This window comes from Lissotriton helveticus, chromosome 8 (assembly GCF_964261635.1).
Source record: "Lissotriton helveticus chromosome 8, aLisHel1.1, whole genome shotgun sequence".
Classification (NCBI taxonomy): Eukaryota; Metazoa; Chordata; class Amphibia; order Caudata; family Salamandridae; genus Lissotriton; species Lissotriton helveticus.
The window spans coordinates 1,240,390,822-1,240,409,799 of record NC_136069.1 but is presented as its reverse complement, the minus strand read 5'-3'; the positions used below and the strand labels follow the sequence as shown (position 1 = coordinate 1,240,409,799).

At 46.9% G+C, this 18,978-nt stretch overlaps 1 protein-coding gene across 2 annotated transcripts in view; it reads right to left on the bottom strand.

Annotated features, from left to right (window-relative positions):
• SLC9A7 (solute carrier family 9 member A7) overlaps positions 1 to 18,978 on the bottom strand; it is a 522,426-nt gene that overhangs the window by 137,338 nt on the left and 366,110 nt on the right. The gene's annotated exons all lie outside the window — the stretch shown is intronic.

Sequence of the window (18,978 nt, the reverse complement as noted above, 5' to 3'; positions counted from 1 at the left end):
GCTCCGATTTGGTCAAACAATTCAGCAGAATATTGTGTCCTATGTTTGAAATTAAGGAAGCATTATTCGGCTCTTAGGCCCATACGTTGTTCACAAAATATGGAAACAAAGGAAGCAGAAGACAAATACAGGGATATCAATCATAGAGTATTGGAAGATAGAGTTCCGAATGTAATATAGCTTTTATTTGCCTCTAAGAACGGGAAACACCCAGCGATTGCAGCGCAAAATAAACACGTTGTGGAAAGCACTAACAATGTCTGTAAATTATGCCAATTTATAGTTAGGACTAAAAAATGCACGGGCCTAAACCCCCAAACTCAAGCATTTTTCCCACCCTAAGCAGAGACCCTCTGCTACATTTAGAGTTGGGAACGATGGAGGCGTAATGAAAACGTACATTGGCCAGGTGCAGAGACTGAAATGGGGCAGTTGCGACAGACAGTGCTCAGACCGAACAAATGTATTTACACCTGTGTGCAATGCACCAGTATAATTTGCTGAAAAATAAGGCCTGGTGACAGTGAGCAGGGATATCAATCTTAGAGTAATGGAAGATAGAGTTCACGGCAGCACAAATCAGAGGGAGACAAAGCAAGGACAACACAAAACAGTGGACACTTACCGATGCAAAAGTCTGTCCTCAGGGTCACGAAATTGGCACAAATGGCTGCAGGCATGGCGGGCAACACAATATATACCCCCCACGCCCCCCGAACAACCCATTGGCTATAACGAATTTTAACGTGCGGGCTAAACCATCGCGTTGTCATGTCGCGCGATGTAAGGTCGCCGATGTGACACGCGATCCTATTGCTTGGCCGCATTTGCGTTGCAACATCGTGCGATGCTAAAATGGCCGATGTGACTGCATTTGCGATGTAGTGACGGCGATGTGAATTACCGCGATGCGATTCAGTACGATGGATCGTCCTACAACCTAATGCAACTGGTGCTCAAGTAAAGCGTTCTGATAACTTCGGGTCGAGTTGGCGCTATATAAAACTACCCTCCCCTCCCCCCAAAAATAAATAAATAAAAGATTTAAAAGTGGTGAATACTGCCCTCTTCCACAGTGGAAAGCTCGTCACTCACACTGTGCAGCTGGACTCAACTTGTAGAAGAAATGTCCCCAATTAGAAGCTTCCGGACAGAAGCTTCCTGGACAGACATGAGATACGTACAATTTGTGCCATATCTCCAGAAAGGTCGGCGACCTCAACCAGCAATCATCTCAGACCAGGAAGAGTTCGCAGGGAATTGGTCTTCCTGTGCAGAGGGCAGATGCTTCCGGTCTGATTCCTGCTTCTGTTTTCACCAAGGAGAGCGCGGATCACCATGGGCCTTGCATCTCGCGCAGCCTGCGGCGGAGATCCGCTTTTGGACTGTTGCCAGACGTGTACTTAGAAATAAATACAGGCTGACACCCATCCTACCTTTACCATCATCTGCTGCTCCATAAGGATATTGCTCTATCCGAGGAGTGGAGATAACACATGGCCATATCACACCACACAGGTGCTGGGAATTGTGGTGCCTTGTTACTATAAGACATATGAATGCATTTGGAGGAACATCTAACATACACGTCAGTGTAAGGAGAGTGTAATAATCATCTGTAAACGGAGTAAATGCAGACTAAAGGGATGGAGTCAGGAGCAAGTTGTAAGTGGGGGCACAGCCTTTTAACCACATCGCTGCTTGGTAGTTTCCCCTGCTGTGCTGGACAGCAACGAATACGGGTGTGGTCATGACGAGCTCAGCTCGTCACGAGCACCTGAGAGGTATATGCCATGATGAGCTGAGCTCGTCATGAGCATGGAAGGGGTTAAAAGGCTACGGAGTTATCGAAAGGACACTAGAATACGATTACACCAGGACCATCCTAAGTGCGCCGGGTTATGCCCAGACTTGGATCCTGGGCTCACGGTGCCACTGGAGTCAAGCTAGCCTGGCTGATGAAGGATGAACCCTCGAAACATGGCCCTGCTGTTTGCTTCCGGTCCAGGGAGGACCTGGCTTGGCAGTTAGAGTTGGACTGTTCCCATGAGGCACAGGGCCAAGACTGATTTGCATAGGGCTATGTCCAAACTGGGGTGGCGTGGGGAGCAAAAAACGAAGAATTCAATCCAGATCTCTTGACTGGAGGTGAATGTTTTGATTTCTTCTGCATTCCCTCCATCATTTGTGTGTGTTCGGCAAACAATTTAATGCATCATACTTCAATGTACTTTTCACTGGTAAAACAAACCCTCATGCATTACAATGCAAGCACTCATGTTACACCAAATAGTAAGCAGCATGAGGTGAGAAAAATATTTCTTTGGGTACAAGCAAAGCACCTTCTATGCATATTTTAAAGCATTGGTAACAACAGGTATATATAGACTGCTGCACTGTCAGGCCAGATCTACAAGTTTTCTCCTCTCTAGAGGCAGCAAAATATTTATTGCCCAGAAACAGGGAAATATGTGAAAAAAGTAACAATACAAAATTACTCTGCTAAGTATCGATACCATTGGAATCAAGATGTGTCACCAAGAACAGAAAACCAACCAAGAAAAATATATTCCTTTCATCATTTCCAATTCTCATTCAGGAACATAGGGTTACTGAAATGTCATGGTAATGGGGTGCTATGATGCATCAATTCATGTTTCTTCATTTAAAAATGTTTTTTCTCTTGGCTAAGAAATCAGAAATGCTAATTTAAAAAAATTGAAGGTATCTCCCCTTTACACTGGATTTAATGAAATAACATTTAATTCCCACATTTGGACATACACTTTGTTTTGTAAAAAGGAAAAAACGCCTTTACAATGTATTCTGTTTTCACAGTGGCACATCCCAAATACGAATAATGAAAGTGCATGAACCAAACCAAAATACAGAGGGGGACACCTCTGATAAGGTGGAGGAGTGTCGCCCCACTGCTCTTAGAGCAGTGAAAAGGGGAAAACTAAAAGGATAATAAAGTTATTATCATTTTATTTTCAAATGCTGCGAGGCTTGGGCGGGCTGGTGGCTCATGGAGAAGGAGTGGTTCATGCACGGTATTTTATTTTAATTTTATTTATTTTTGAAGGTTTTATATAGCGCTAAGTGTGCATGACTGCTTTGCCGGCTGTCTTGGGCCTGCCAAACAGTCATGCGCACTCAGTATGTTCCCCACCAAGCTGTAATGTACAGTCTGGTGCGGAACATGCACAGGCTCCCCGTCCCTGTCTGAACGCCGATCCAAAGTGCTCAGACCAATGGGTTAGGGAAGCCTGTTTGCTTGCTGCTTCTTCCGGACTGGAGTCACGAAGCGGAGAGAAGAAGGCGAGATGGCAAAAAAGGCAAGTGTTTTAAAAAAAATATTTTCTAACCCCCCGCCACCCCTGTTCCCCACAAGCCACTACGGCTAAAATAGCCATGACTATTCAGACCAGGGATCAATGCAACAGTTAGGCTGTTGGAGGCAGCCGAATTATGGCCCCACCACAAATAGGCAGATTTCAACAATGATTCAGTGGGGGGTCCCCAGGTTCCAGTAATGATTAATTGGGGGTCCCCAGAAGTCAAAAGGTTGGGAACCACTGTAATAGAGCATACGTACACCTTTATGAAAAAACAAAATGGAAGTCCTGACAAGTGAACGTCAATGTAATAATAGCTGTGGTGAAGCAGCTAATGCATGTCATATTTTACTGAATCCCAGTATTAAGTACCAGTAGAAAACTCAACAGACCGACTCCTAATGCCCAGAATTATAATTGTGGTGCTCAGCAGAGAGAGAGGGACAGCTTTTGTAAGCATGGTCTGATGCCCCCACTGGTGGACCTGTGTAGCTGCACAACATAATAGTGCAGGGAGGGTAAATCTCATGTTACTAGTGGGGACCTGGGGATACAAATGTAAACAACACATAGGAAAGATTGCCCAGTTGATTGTGAGACCTAATCTGCCACGGACGAATATCCACTTAGCAAATTAAAGGTTTTAAGATTATTGTCTTCATCAGATGAATGAATGACCGTGTAATCTAAGGGAGGTATACTGAATGCCAATCTACTGGACAATGAAACAAACTATAAGATCTTAGAGGTTGATGTAGAAAGTAATTTAGTGGTCGAAAACCCCTCTGTACAAAGCTCTGGTTTTCCGTAACCGAGTCTGTGAATTGAATAAACCCTGTAGATTACAATAAATATAATGTATTAATGGAATCACAGAATTAGAAGAGGCCAATCCCCTTTTATCTACAAAACACACATTTAAGATCACCACAAAAGTGTGCTTTAGCCAAAAAATAATTTAGAAATCTGATTATTGGAGAAATACCTGTTTGTGAGCAATTCAACTAAACAACACAGAGCTCAGACGCTTGGCGTGTGTATCGATGCTCACATTACTAAATTTTTGAATTGTAATCTGTTTTCCCTGAAGAAGGCCAGTGTGGGCCAAAACCCATTGCATTATCTAAAAGTAGACTGGAGTGCTTGACCTAAGACTACTCCAGTAGTGAAAGACACTGAGCACATTTAGTAAACTGCAAACGTGATCCCACTTGTAGGAAGGTGGATATCTGACTATGGTTACCCCCAAACTTTTTGCATAGTGTTTAGCTGGTTTTTGACTTAGTTGGCCTGGGATCCTGCTATTCAGGGCCCCAGGCTAATTGCTCTCTCCTTAAAATGGACTCCATGTACCTTAGGTACATACACAATTGGAACTGGTTCACCTTATAGGCCCCTGTAACAGTGTACCCTAGGTACCCAGGGCATAGGTGTAGCCAAGGCCTTCCAGGGGCTGCAGCATGTATTGTGCCACCCCTGGCCTGGCCTAGCTATTTGACACAACTGGCTGATCACTCAGCTGGGGTAAGTTGGTGTAATCACCTCTTACATAGGTATAGTATATCTATGTCTAAACCTATATGGACACATGGTAACCTATAAGTCACTCCTATGGCAGGCCTTAACAATCCTGGAGGTAGAGTGCTTGGTTTCATGTGAGATGGTGCTCTGGCATGAGCTGAGCCTGTCTGCAGCTTTCGGAACAACGTCCTTCAGCTGTTTCATGATATTGCCATACCATATACTCTTAAGTGCATTATGAACCTTGCGGTTAAATGCTATCTTTGGGTTGGCTTGATCAAAACAAGTCGAGTAAGGTGTCATACGAATTGGAATACTACCCCCTCGCCAGTTCTGGCGACGGGGGTAGCATTCCCCCCTTCTAGAGGGACACGACATGTACATAACCTGAAACCCGGGTAAAGTTAAACATGAGCCTCAGCATCACAAAATGGATGCTGCCACCACAGACACAAGTCTGCTTCCTGCTGCTGGGAGTCCTTCCAGCTTGGGAGGCTTGGACAAAGGGTTTCCTGTCAGGGGAGGTGCTTGCACCACTCCAGACAGGATTTTGTGTAGTAGGTTGGGGAGGGCTGAAAAGAATGAGACATGCCTGGGGCACACAAGGTGTCACTGTGCATATGCCAGTTCAAACCGGTCCTGGGGCTCTCCAGCCCTAGTCCTGGCGCGAAACTGGACAAAGGAAAGGGGGTGTAACCACCCCCCTTCCTGGTCCCACCCAGAGGAGGGACCTAGTAGATGATCCGGCCCCTAGATTTGGTTTAAGAGTAGGAGCTGTGTCCTAAGACTTCAGATCATCCTGAACTCGACTTGAAACTAAGAAGAAAACTGGACTTCGACATTCTGCTGCACAGAAGACTGAAGAGCATCTCCCTTGTGGCCAAGGAGTGACCACCCTGTGAATACAGGCAACATCCAGCAACTCGACGTCTGCTTTGCCGCCGCCTCCCGCCGGAGCCAGAGCCCGACAAGACCTGGATTCCCAGACATCTCACAGCCCGATCCACAGTCCCTGAAAAGAAGAGACCCGTGGAGGCATCGAGAGACGTGGGGCCGGCCATCTTGAAAGACCCCCGAGAAGCTGACTGCGCAGCACCCGAGGTACCCTCAACGCTGTGCTTTGGGGTTTGAGAAGCCCCACCACCGAGCAGCATCTGCACCGAAGATCAGCCCCCAGCATCTCCACGATCTGCGTGGGGCCCTTTTGCATTTTGCCACTCGACGCGTCATCCCGGTTACTGGCCCGTTGGCTGGTGGCCATCTTGGCGACGAAATCGACAATCAACACCGCTGGTCTGGTTGCTCCAGACTGGCCCTCGCGCCTACAAAAAGGAGCAGCCCCTCTGACCTTGCTGGTCAGAGCAACAAGCTTTCTTCACTTCCTGCGTGACTTGCTTTTGCCAAGGCCTGTTTGCTTCAATCAAGTTGCCGACACCGCCATCAGCGAGAGCCTGCGTGGGACAGCTCGTGATCGACTCCCGGACGTCGCTGAACTCTTCGTGTCCGCGTGGCTGCAGAGACAAGCTTCCCTTCTTCACCTGTTGGCACCCGACATCGCCTGGTTCCCTTCTGGTTCCACGGTAGTCACTGGCTAGTGACTTTGAACATTGTCCCCTCTGCTTTCAGGTCTTCACATCTTCAGATCCATCCTTGGATCCACCGGAACTCTTCTAAACTGGCCGCCTGCAGTATCTTCATCTTCAGGCTCCATTGAACCGCACGACGAAACCCGACGCACTTTGAACCCTAGGCACCCCCTTCCTGTGGGTGAGGTAACGCTGGCACTCCGGTGCTCTTGTTGAGAGAAACATCTCTAGTGTCTAGGTTTTAAGTTGTTAGGTTCTGGTCCATCCGGAAGATTCCCTTAGCAGTAACTTTGTACTTTTTACGCACCCATTGAAAGTCTATGGGCGCCCGCGTGTAACTTCAAGCACTGCACACGCACCCCGTGGGCCTCCTGGTCACTAACTGTTGCTAGTTCCTTGAAGTCCCAGCGATTCCCAAGGCCCTAGGCCTTCTTCCTTTTAGACACGTGATTCTTATACCACTATTTTAGTATATGGTTTTAGGGGCCACCAGGGCCTATCCATATTGTGCAACTTTTGTGTATTTAAACCCTGTTTTGTTTTAACGCATTTGCTTCTGTGCTCATAAACAGTATAGGGGATACTTGTAGTAAATAAATATATACATATTTTCAATATATATCTGTGTGGTGTCCTTTCATTTGGTATTCAAGGGGAGTGTATATGGTAAAACAGCTTGCTTCACATGCCTTTACAGAGTTTAGCCTAAGACTGCTTTGTCCATGCTACCATTAGGATAGCTGGTCTATAAGGTTGACTTACAACCAATCATCATAAGGGTTGCTTGGCATGGTACAAGGTGATCACTAGAACTAGTGAGCATCATATACCAGGCCAACTTCTCACACCACTAACCCCAGTCCCTCTCACTACTGCAAATGTGTGGGTTTTAGTTGCCAAACTATATCACAATGAACAAAATTGGTGGCACACTCATGGCCACCAATGGCAAGGCTCCAACCTTCCTACAAGTAAAGCTTAAGGGGATCCCTCAAAAAGGACACTACTTTCCAGACTTGCACCAAACTAACCATCCTGCCGTACAAGATTATAAGTGCCACATCTTTCTTTGTTCATACTGCAGAATTCTGGCACTCATTCATTTTAAGGATAAGAGAAGTTGACAACCATGTAGAGTGCAGACAGCTAGGGAAATCCTGACTTTTTCCTGGCTGAGGCCACAAGAAGCAAGTAGACCAGATCTACTCAATTCTTAACTCCTAAAGATAAAGAACAATCACACTCTATAGCAGTATAGGTGAGAATTATCCTACACATAGATTATGGCCTCACCAACTCATTCAACCCACTAGAAACAAATCTGCAATTAAAACCATTTTAGCCAGCAGATAATCACTAAATAAACTGTGTCTGATGAGACTGAAATATTCAGAAATATTGTTTCTAGCAAGAGTTCGACCAATTGGAAGGTATTAACAAGCATGTGTTAGGCAATATGTCTCGCATTTGCGAGAGTTTGAGCAATTTTTTTCTCTCCGAGTTTTATATAGCGCAAACTCAACCCGTACGCATCAGGTATCAGTGCGCTTTTTACATGAGCACCAGTTGCGTTACAGAAGGACACATTAATTTGTTGTTGTTGTTTAGGCATGGGGAGATTAAGTGATTTGCCAGAATCACAAGATATTGAGTGTCTTTGCCGAGATTCGAACCCGGTTCTCCAGCTTCGAGGTCCATCGCTCTAGCCGTTAGGTATTGTAAATGACAATGCCTTTTATTTAAATGATTTGAAAACCTCCAAGCAGTGCGCAAACACGCACTTAGTACTTATAGTCATTGCTTACAAGAAGCAAGGCTGGCAGTAATTGCGCCTCTTTTACTGCCAGCCTCGAAGGTAAGGACTATAAGTACAAAGTGCATGTTTACGCACCGCTTGCAGATTTTCAAAACACATAAATAAAAGGCATTGTCATTTACAAGACCAATGGCTTAAACTCTCGCAAATGCGAGACCTATCGCATTGCAAATGCTTGTTGTAATATGGAGTCTTTGTGTGTGAGGGTGGGGCAGAGGTACCTTTGCAGGCCTATGTCATGGGTGTTACCATTATGGTCCATTAGCATCCACGGTATGTGCGGACACAGCCCTATTTCTTTGTGTGGGGCTGTTCCGGTTTTGGGTTCTGAAAATCTGATCACCTGCCATAGACAACCTTTATGTGGTACCCGGTCTTAAGCACTTGTTCACACCTTCAAAGAATATCCTCCCCAGGATACCCACTGGCCTTCTAACTTCCTGCTGCAGGATTCAAGCCAGCAAGGGACATCACCAGGCTGCAGGGCACCTCAATGGTCCACACACCTCCTTACGGTGCTATTTGAATCCTGATGGTCACAGGTTTGCATTTCTACAAGCCGGGATGACTCAGACTTTCATCCTTTAGAGGCCCATAGCACCAGTCTAACTGGAGATGGATGGCAGCAACACTCTATTTACAGGCTGAGAGAAATACTGTTTCTAGCATTTGAATGGTGCACAGACGTGTGGCACCAGCATGGGTTTCTAGTGCTTTGAGGCATCAGAGTTGGCACTTGCACACAATTCCCAGGATTCCATGGCAGACTCGAGCCTAGACACCCAGTGATGGGTTAATTCCTGGTATGCTGGATGCTAGGTAGTAATGGGGCCTTCCCTGAGCTCAGGGTGAATCAGTGGTGAGCGTGAGGGAAGGCGTGAGGGTGAAAAGAAGCAGGAAGGTGACCACTGGCTCCATATCTGATGGGTCGAGAGACCACTAGACACCTCATAGATAGCAAGCGCTACATAACTTAAAAGGTGTATGTGCAAAGAGCACCTTCACTCTTGGCGCTGAAATAACGGATGTTTACTGTTACCCAGCTTCATTTAAAAAAAAAAAAACATTTTTATTGGGTTATCAACAAAATAGCACGCGTACATATAAATGACGTCTCAATCATAGTCATTCGCATTCCCCAAAGTATGCACAAGATACACCATCTTTTCCTACCAGAAAGTCCATTGTCTCACCTGTTTACAGTGCTTCCTTACAGGTTCAGTGCAATCCCGGTGTGGTCGCCGTATCAGTATTTATTGAACAAGTACTCCCCACCTCCCCCCTTCCCAACCAACTTCAGTCACCCTCAACCATTCCCCCCTCCCCCCCCCCATCTCCCACCCCCTCCCCCCTCCAGACGTGCCATGATATGTATTTACTAGAACACAAGTGTGCCTATGCCCCTGATTGTATCTAGCAATGGGACCAAGTACTATGTTGCGAATTGAAGTGTCCCACCCACGGGTAGGGGTAGCAGTTCGTCATCAGCTTATGAGGAAGCCCCAGGGCCAGTGTAGTATACTATAGTGGGCGGGCCTCAGGGTCATCAGACGCGGACTCAACATCCTCATTCTCAGGGGGCGTAAGTTCCATTACCAGCCTTCCCCAGGCTCTCGCCCTCTCCATCGCCTGCTCGCTACCCGTTCTGTGTGCAATTTGAAGTCGGATAGTACCTTCACAGTCAGCCCATTTACGAAGTACAGCCCTCCATTTATCGAGGACTGTTACCCAGCTTCATGTTACTCATGTTATCGACCTCGGATGGCTGAAATATATAAAAGAGCAGTGGTTCTTCCAGAACTAATTTTCATATTATGCAATTTTGGCAAAGAAAAAGAAACTCAGTGCATACACTTTATGTAATGAACATTATCAAAGTCTAGCCTCGTGCTGCACAAGAAAAAACTTTCCAGTATGTATTTTAACAGACAGCTATAGCGCCTTCTGTTGGCTGTTTATTCAAGCCAGTTAATCTTGTGTGCAATGGGTTCAAGGGCATTTCCAACTTGCTCCTAGAACCGAGTTCTCATCAGGACAAAGCTTGATGGCTACCCCTGAGGGACTCAAATAGCTTCACAGACACATACGTGGTTCGGGGGTTCTCTCAAAAGGATGAAAGCATTCCACACGGGTTTGACTGGACTTTTCATTCTGTACCCCCTTCGCTGCGGCGGCAATTCCGCCGCAGCGCTAGGGGGTGGGGGGCCGCGCGGCGCTCACATGCTCGTGACGGAACCGCTCCGTCACGAGCACAGCCCACCCGAGGCTCGTGACGGAGCGGTTCCGTCACGAGCATGGGAGGGGGTACATAAACCACAAGCAATGTTTACATTTGTTGTTGGTCCTGGTTCATGTATTTGTGCATTTTAAAACCACTTATATGGCTAGACAGTGATAATGTTCATTATATTAAGTATAGGTACTGATTTTTTTTGTTGCCTAAACCACATTAAAAGAAAAGGAGTTCCAGATGACCCACTGTTCCGTATATGTGGCCAGGTTCACAATGGCTGCTAAGGTTTTGTGTACTATGGAGGGCTGAATTGACCCGTGACAGACTTCTGGTGTGGATGCGCCAGTCGGGCTTAGAATACGGTCTCTGAGCGTTTTATTGTGGAGTCGCAATGATTTCGAAATCTCGCTGTAAAGCAGCAGTCAGATAAGAAAGTCAAACATCTGGGACCGTGTGAGTGTCAGCACGCCGGGCAAAGGATGGTCTTTGCATTACAAGTCTGTTCGTTACGTCCGAGCCACGCAGCTGATGTCACTGAGGGAACAATATGACGTCAGCTGGCCCAGTAAGAGCACGGGTGCTCTCAGGGCCCGATTCCTGAAGGCAGAATGACGTACAACTGTGCATGGGGGCCGTGCCTTCTTCAGATGTGTGCAACTGATGGATGAAATATGTACCCCATATGTAGGGTGAGGTTAGTAAGCATAACACACCATTATGGTTGCAATTTCGTGCAAAACCAGGTTTTGGTGAATTACATGAATGAACCCCACTCTCTAATCCAGCCATTTCCGCATGCGAGGTCAGGTTACCCTAGATGTTAAATCGGTTTGTGTATCAGGAAAGAGTGCCGCCTTAGAACAGGAGTAAAGGGACCTCCAGGTGGAGGGCCCATTGTCCTTGAAAACTAGGGTCTACAACTACACCGTGTAATGCACGCATTTCATCCTCACTGTGAGAGAAAACGCTTTTTCTGTTCCTGCAGTGGCACTACAACGTGTAATGTACGCATTATATTCTCACTGTGAGAAGAAAACAATTAATCTATCTGCACCTGCAGTGGCACTACGCCATGGAAGGCAGGCATTACACCCTCGCTGCGAGAAGAAACAGGAAGTGCGGTTGCCAGCCCCTTACCTTCCAGTCCACGATGGAGCAGGCCAGCTGCTTGACAAGTCACTGTGTTAGGAGATAGAGGACGAACGTGCGCCCTCAGAAATTAGCGACGTGCCCTCAAAAATGCACAAGCTTGGCATGCCGCATTCTATAAAAAATGTACTTTTTTTTTTTAAAGGATTTTGCCGTTGAGTGCTAGTTAGAAAGTTGCGCGGCCGCCATAGGCGCTGAATAAAAAATCAAATTTTTTTTTAAAAGGATTTGGGCGAGCCTCACTATAGGAAGTCACGTGGCCGCCATTATTGAAGTTTAAACGTGGCATGGGAGATAAGAGAATAACAAAAAAAGAAAGATGGGCAGCTGCCATGAATATTAAGCTTGGCGTGCTGCATAAAAATATAATAAAAAAAAAGATTTTGGCAAGCTGCGTTATAAGAAAGTCGCACAGCTGCCATTATTGAAGCTCCAACACAGCATGCCAGTGTGCTTCAAAAAGAAAATAGTGCTCACAAACGGGAAATAATAGATCCCTAGTAACAAAACATGTAACAGGGGGTTTCCTCAAGGGAAGTTAGAAGAGAACAGGCGTTACTAAGGCGGGACTACTAAGTCTATTGACCAATCAAAAGCCACCTTTTACAAAAGACAGTGACAGGAGGCAATTAAAAAGATGGGCGGAACATAGGCGGAGCTTAGTGCCCATATCTTGATTACAGCATGTCTCGAAGAGACCGCGCAAGCGCTGCCTAGGCGAGACCTAAAAATTGATATATTCGGTGCTTAATATGAAACAAAGGGTTCTCTTCAGGAGGCCGCTGCAGCTTGCACCACCCATTGCCCCTGCCGGTGCTGCCAAAGAGTACCAACACAACTAACCATTACACTCCTAGAAGCGTGGCAGTGGAGACTATCCCAGGCCCCCAAAGCTATGAGAATAGCTTAGGTGACAGGTATTAGTCATTTTTAATGTATATTGAGTTAGTAAGTAACTGTTATTGTGCTCATCTCTACATCAGACACACAGCGCCACAATGTGGCAGACTATCATAAGTGCCGGTGTCGACTATTAACCCTTTCCATGCGTCGGACAGCCGGGGGTCGTCCGACGCCACAGTGGGCGTGTGCAGAGTCCGACGCCACAGTGGGCGTGTGCAGAGGACAGTTATGTTATGTTATGTTATTTGTTTTTTGTATCGCGCACAGCTGCCCCAGCAAAGGGGCGTCCTGGCGCGCTGAGAAGGTAAACACAACACAACATCTAAAAATGAGCGGGCTCATTCAGAAATTAGGCAAACAGAAAGGTTTTAATTGCCCGCCTAAACTGTAGTAGGTTGTCAATTGCCCGGATTTCAGCAGGGAGGGAGTTCCACAACTTTGCGGCCACCACTCGAAAAGAGCGGCCGCCCATTCTGCTAAGTCTAAAACGAGGAACCGTCGCCAAGTGCATACTCAAGGATCTCAGGGGTCGCAGAGGGACATAAGGACCTAAAAGATTTATCAGGATTTGAGGAGCCATGCCTTTGAGAATTTTAAAAGCCAGGCAAAGTACCTTGAACTTAATCCTCTGGCTCATAGGGAGCCAATGTAGAGAGTGCATTGTTTTAGAGGCCGAACACCGTCTAGGCAGTCCCACCACCACTCTGGCTGCGGTATTTTGCACTCGCTGTAGTCGGGTGAGTTCTGCCTGATTAATCCCGGCTAGGAGAGCACTGGCATAATCTAACCTAGATAGCACCGATGCCTGGACCACCAACTGTCTGGTGGGGGCATCAAAGTACTTAAGTATTGGACTAAGTCCTCTGATGACGCCATAACAAGAGCCTGCCACTCTCTTGGTATGGCAAGTGAAACTAAGAGCCGGATCCAGCCAGACCCCAAGGTTTTTTATCTCACTTACAGGGGAAGGGGTCAACCCCAATTCCTGAGGCCACCAGTTATCATTCCACAGCCCCGCCTGTTTTCCCACCACCATGACCTCAGTTTTCTTAGTGTTCAATGGGAGACAGTTTTGATTCATCCAATTAGCCACGGCACATATACCCTCGCGGAAGCTGAGGGCCTCCACGTCAGAGTCCCCACTCAGCGTGACCGCCAGCTGCGTGTCATCCGCATACGAGACCATTGTCAGGCCCCAGCGTTTGACAACCGCAGCCAGCGGTCTAACGTAAAGGTTAAATAAGGTGGGGCTCAGAGATGACCCTTGTGGGACCCCCAGTGTCAGCGGGTGCGATTTCGATTTGCCGGGTGGGATAGCAACCTGGAATGATCTATCCGTAAGGAAGGACCGAAACCAGCACAACGCGGGCCCCCTAACTCCCGCTTCCTCAAGTCGCTGCAGGAGGATACCATGTGAGACCGTGTCGAACGCGGCACTCAGACCTAATAGCAGGAGCGCCGCCGTTCGACCGGTATCCAGCACGGAGCGCAAATGCTCAACCATAAAAAGTAGGGCGGTCTCCGTGCTGTGTCCTGCGCGGAACCCGTTTTGCGTGGGATCCAAGATGTTGGCTCTGGCAAGATGGTCTGCCAGGATCCCGTTCACATGGGCCTCGGCAACTTTAGTAACCCACGGCAACAACGAGATGGGGCGGTAGTTCTCGGGCTTTAGAGGATCCAGGGTAGCCTTTTTTAAGATAGGCGTGACTACCGCCTGTTTCCACCTGATAGGCACAGTCCCTGAGGCCAGCGACAAATTAATGAGAGCCAGCACAGGGGCGCGACATACCAGCGGCATATCCTTCAATTGAACAGGTTTGAGTGGATCCATAGGAGAACCTGACTTAATTTTCCTACTCAAAGAATTGAATATTTCCATAGATAGGGGGGGGGGTAGAGTGACCAACTCCACACCACTATCCATGGAGCAGCTGCATGGTTCTGGAGTCAGCTGATCGGTAGGGAAAGTGCGATAGATTGCTTGCACTTTTTCAATGAAGAAAGATGCCAGGCTTTCACAATGGGGGTCTGAACGTATCTCTACTGCAGTGATCCTCTTGGCCATAAGGTCTTTTAATCCCTTGAATATCAATTTAGAGGGATTAGAGCTATTCAGAAATTCCTGTGCATAATGGGCTGCACGAGCTCTACATACCGCTCTATGATATGCTTTGGTTTTGCCCGCGTAACAGATTTTAAGCGCAGGGTCAAAGGATTTTCTCCAGCGCCTTTCGGCTTGCCTGCACTCTCTCTTGAGGGATGCTAGCGTGCTGTCATACCAAGGGCTATGATCTTTAGCCCGGCGTTTCGACCAGACCAGAGGAATAAGAGAATCAAGAGCCTGAGAAATCCATGCACAAAACGAGTCATAGCCACAGTCCACATTTGTGTAAGAACCCAGCGGAACTTCCTCCAGTAGAAGATAAAAGTCCTCGAACTTTAATTTGTGCCACTGTCGTGAGAGAATAGTTTTATTCTGAGGGATAAAAAGAGGCTCTAAAATAGGAATAGTCGCTTTCACCAACATGTGGTCAGTCCACATCAACTGAATAGGGCAGTGTATATTGATTCCCTCTAAGTTGGTGAAAAGTGGATCAAGGACATGTCCGTCTCGATGTGTGGGGAGAGTCACTAATTGAGAAAGCTGGAGAGCTTCTAAGTCGGCCAAGAAGCTCCGGATAGAGGGTAAGGATGGACAGTCAAAGTGCAAGTTAAGATCTCCCAGCACATTGAAATTTGCACATCCTACCGCCTCTGAGCTGATATAATCCGGGAGAGCGGCCCTAAAGGCGGCATCGCAACCCGGGGGGCGATAAATTAAAAGGCCAGAGAAGGTATAATGATGGCTAAAAGAGATTTTAAAACGGGCGCATTCACATCCAGAAAGCTTCAGATCCTTCCATTCACAGGGGAAGCACAGCTTAACCGCCATCGCGATTCCACCCCCTCTCGTGCCACGATTAAGAGTGAACACCGCGTATTCCGGGGGGAAGGCCAAATTTAGTATAGAAGTATCCGCGTCCTGCAGCCAGGTCTCTGTCATAAAAAAAGCATCAGGCGACTCATTAGTGAGGAGCTCATAGATCTCCAAATGATGCTTTACCAGGGACCTGACATTCAGGTTGCAGATAGTAATATCGCACACCGCGGGTGCGCTTTTTAGCGGAGATGGAGGCTCCAAGGATCGAGTGCAAGAAGGAGATGGTAAAATCCAGCTGCAACACGTGCAGCGATGTGGGCCACATAACGGCCCCACTGGGGGCAGGCAACACTCTAAAGACTGGCCTAAAGACTAAAGTCTAAAGACGGCCACTCTAAAGAGTGGCCGTCTAAACCCCGCCCACTCATTTCACCCGCACCGCGGTCAACGGGTTAAGGGCCGGTGCCAAGCACCGGAAACCACCAACAAAAATTAAGCACTGAATCTATTGGTACCAAAATGCAATAAATGTTTCCATAACTCTCTGGGCAACTTGTGAATTATTATTACACAGGTTTTACCTTCAAGTATGCTGTCTGCATGACCACATGCATGACCTGCAATACCACTACATTACAGCTTAAACAATCACATGAATAACCCAAACAAAAAGGTTACTTAGCTTTGATAGTAATATTTCTGGTGGATACATAATATTCCAGCAGATTCCTCACCATATGAATTATCCTCCAGGCCTCTGACTGGTCTGAAAAACTTTTCCCCGGCAATGTCTTTCCAGGACTGCCAGGTGGTGTCATGATGTCTTAGCCCTGACTCCACCTCCAGACATGATGACATTGGAGTATATTAGGTTCCAGTAACTGTGCTGACCTCAGCACCTGATACTTCTGTCCCTCATTGAGGTAAGTGCTGAGGAGCTAAGAGAGCAACAACAGTGACAGATATAACACAGAAGGTGTTTGGATACCTTGGGATTGTTTAATGGTAACACTAGCTCATTGGGGGAGGTGGAGATGAAGATTGTGTCCACCAAAATATTGTTATAAAAGGCAAGTAGCTTTTTCTTCTGATGGAAATATCTTCCTCCAGGCTCCTCACTTTAAGAACATACTCCAAACCAATACGCCTGTGGGAAGCAGGACTGAGAAGTGTCGCTTAAGGATGGAAGCCATGCAGGGGGTGTCCTGGAACTTGGGATAAGAAATGGGGGCACTGGAATGTTTATAGAGGTGAACTTTGTACTTCCCCATCTCCTGAAATGGCGATGGCTAGAACTGGTTCCCCCTGTAATCGTACTTGTGATGCACCGCTGTGATGTAAGCATTCTATGGCAAGTTTGTAATTCATGACTGTCAACTCATTACTACCTCTGCTTTTGTTCAATAAAATATTTTAAACAAAAAAAAAAAAGGATGGAAGCCATGCAACACAACTTGTCCAACGTACACGTCACTGTGTGCTTGAGAGATGAGGTAGTAGTGCTTGGCAAAAGTAAACAAGGATGGCCATGTAAATGCCCAGCAGGTGTCAGCAACCAGAACACTTCTGGAAAGAGCAGTGGAGGCACCCATGGCCCCAGTGGGATGGGCAGGAATGCCCCTTGGAGGACCCAGCTTTACTAGCGTGAAGCATACCTAGAAACAGGATGGCCCAATACGAAATGGTATATTTGGTCACTAACAACCCCCTTTTTAGCCTTCAAAAAGATGGTTGTTTACTCTGCCCTGTTGTGGGTCAGTGTCCAATGACATTACACATTTGTGGTTCAGTCTAAGCAGCGCTCTTCCTCCCTGGTTAGATGCAGAGTAAGAAAGAAAGATGGAAGGGGAACGGAATGGCCCATTTGAAATGCAGATACTACCTTGAGTAAGAAGGATGGGCAAGTGCGGAAAAATAAATTATCCGCGTAAAAACTGTGGAAGGTGGACAAACTGAGAGGGCCTGTAATTTTCAGACTCTACAAGCTGAGGTATTGTACCCAATAAAATAACCAATGACGTCAGGGTAAGAAGCCGAACCAGGCAACTGTGAATTGGCATGAATGGGGATGCCATCAAGAAAGTCAATGTAAGATTGAAATCCCATTAAGGAATCATAAATGGAGTGGGAGGAAAAAGTAAAATAAAAATTTTAGGAAATGCATCACTAGTGGCAATTTAAGCTTGGGAGGTTGGTAAGGGAGGCACATAATGGCAGATATGGCTGCCAGGTAGCCCTTAACTGCCACCTCTTCCACAGGTACCACATATTCGGTCCCTTTACTCAGCATCTGTAAATAAGGAGACTTAATCAGAGGCAGGGCCAGAGGCACAGGGAATGTCCCCTTTTGTTGAAGAATATAGGCCACTCATATCTTTTTCATTCAGGGATAATGCATAGTGTGGAAGGAAGTGATCAGCTTTCGAACCATCACCTCCCATGCAACCATACACCTAATCTGCCATGGCGAGAGCTTTAGAATTGGAGCAGAATATTTTCTCCATCTGGAGAAATCTCTGGGCCTGGGTAGGAAAGCAACCAAGGGAACATCACTGAAGTTTGCCTTAAACTGTTCTCTTCCTACAGGGATAATCTCCTCTGACTTTGACAGTGGCATCATAGTCTACTTTGTGGGTGGAATTATGCATTGGTACTAGAGAGAGCTCTGGGAGAACAGCAGACCGTGCCTCCCCTGGCTTCAATTTCACTTTTGGCACCGGCGCCAGGGCTTCTGAGGATGCAGTATCTGGAGGCGCTGGGGGCGGTAAAGTCAGAGTTGCCAAGCCCACAGCCTCAGGAATAGTCCGGAGCATGCATCAGCTACCCTGAAAAGATCGAGCATAGCCAGCAGGAAACCCTCAATTTGACAAGGATCGGCCAATGGCCCCAGTGACTCAGCAGTCATCTTTTTTTGCACAAGAAACGTGTCCAACTACAAGTAAGAGAATAGCCCTGTGGAATGGCATTGACACTCCAAACAGTCTCTGGAGTGGGGCTGTTTCCTCAAAGAAGAGGACTTCTCTTTCCTAAGTCACTTCTTGTGCTACTTATGATAAGATCTCTTAGGAAAGTCTTCCCTGATGGACGACTTATATTTTGGTGAAGGAGCGTCTCCTTCAGGCCCCTAGCCAATAATAATTTGACCTCTCATTCCCTGAAGGCTTTTGGTGCATAGAGGCACAAGAATCATAGGCTGTGGTATTGTTTTCCAATCCCAGGCACCAAATGCACATGCCACATGGATCAGAAAGAGAAACTTTCTTGAGGCACCTGATATAAGGCTTGAAACTTGAAATCTTTTTAGGAGACATCTGATCTATGTCACTGTCAAAATGCCTAGGAATCTGTTGGAGACGCGGAGAGAGAGCTTCGGGCTCACGTAGAAGCGGTGCAGAAAAATAGGGACTGACATCAGGGCACCGGTAGGTGTCTGATTTACTCCGGTGTCATCATGTTTGGAGGCATAGTCATGTCAGGGGCCACATGGCACGACCTGGGGGTGCTAGAGAGAC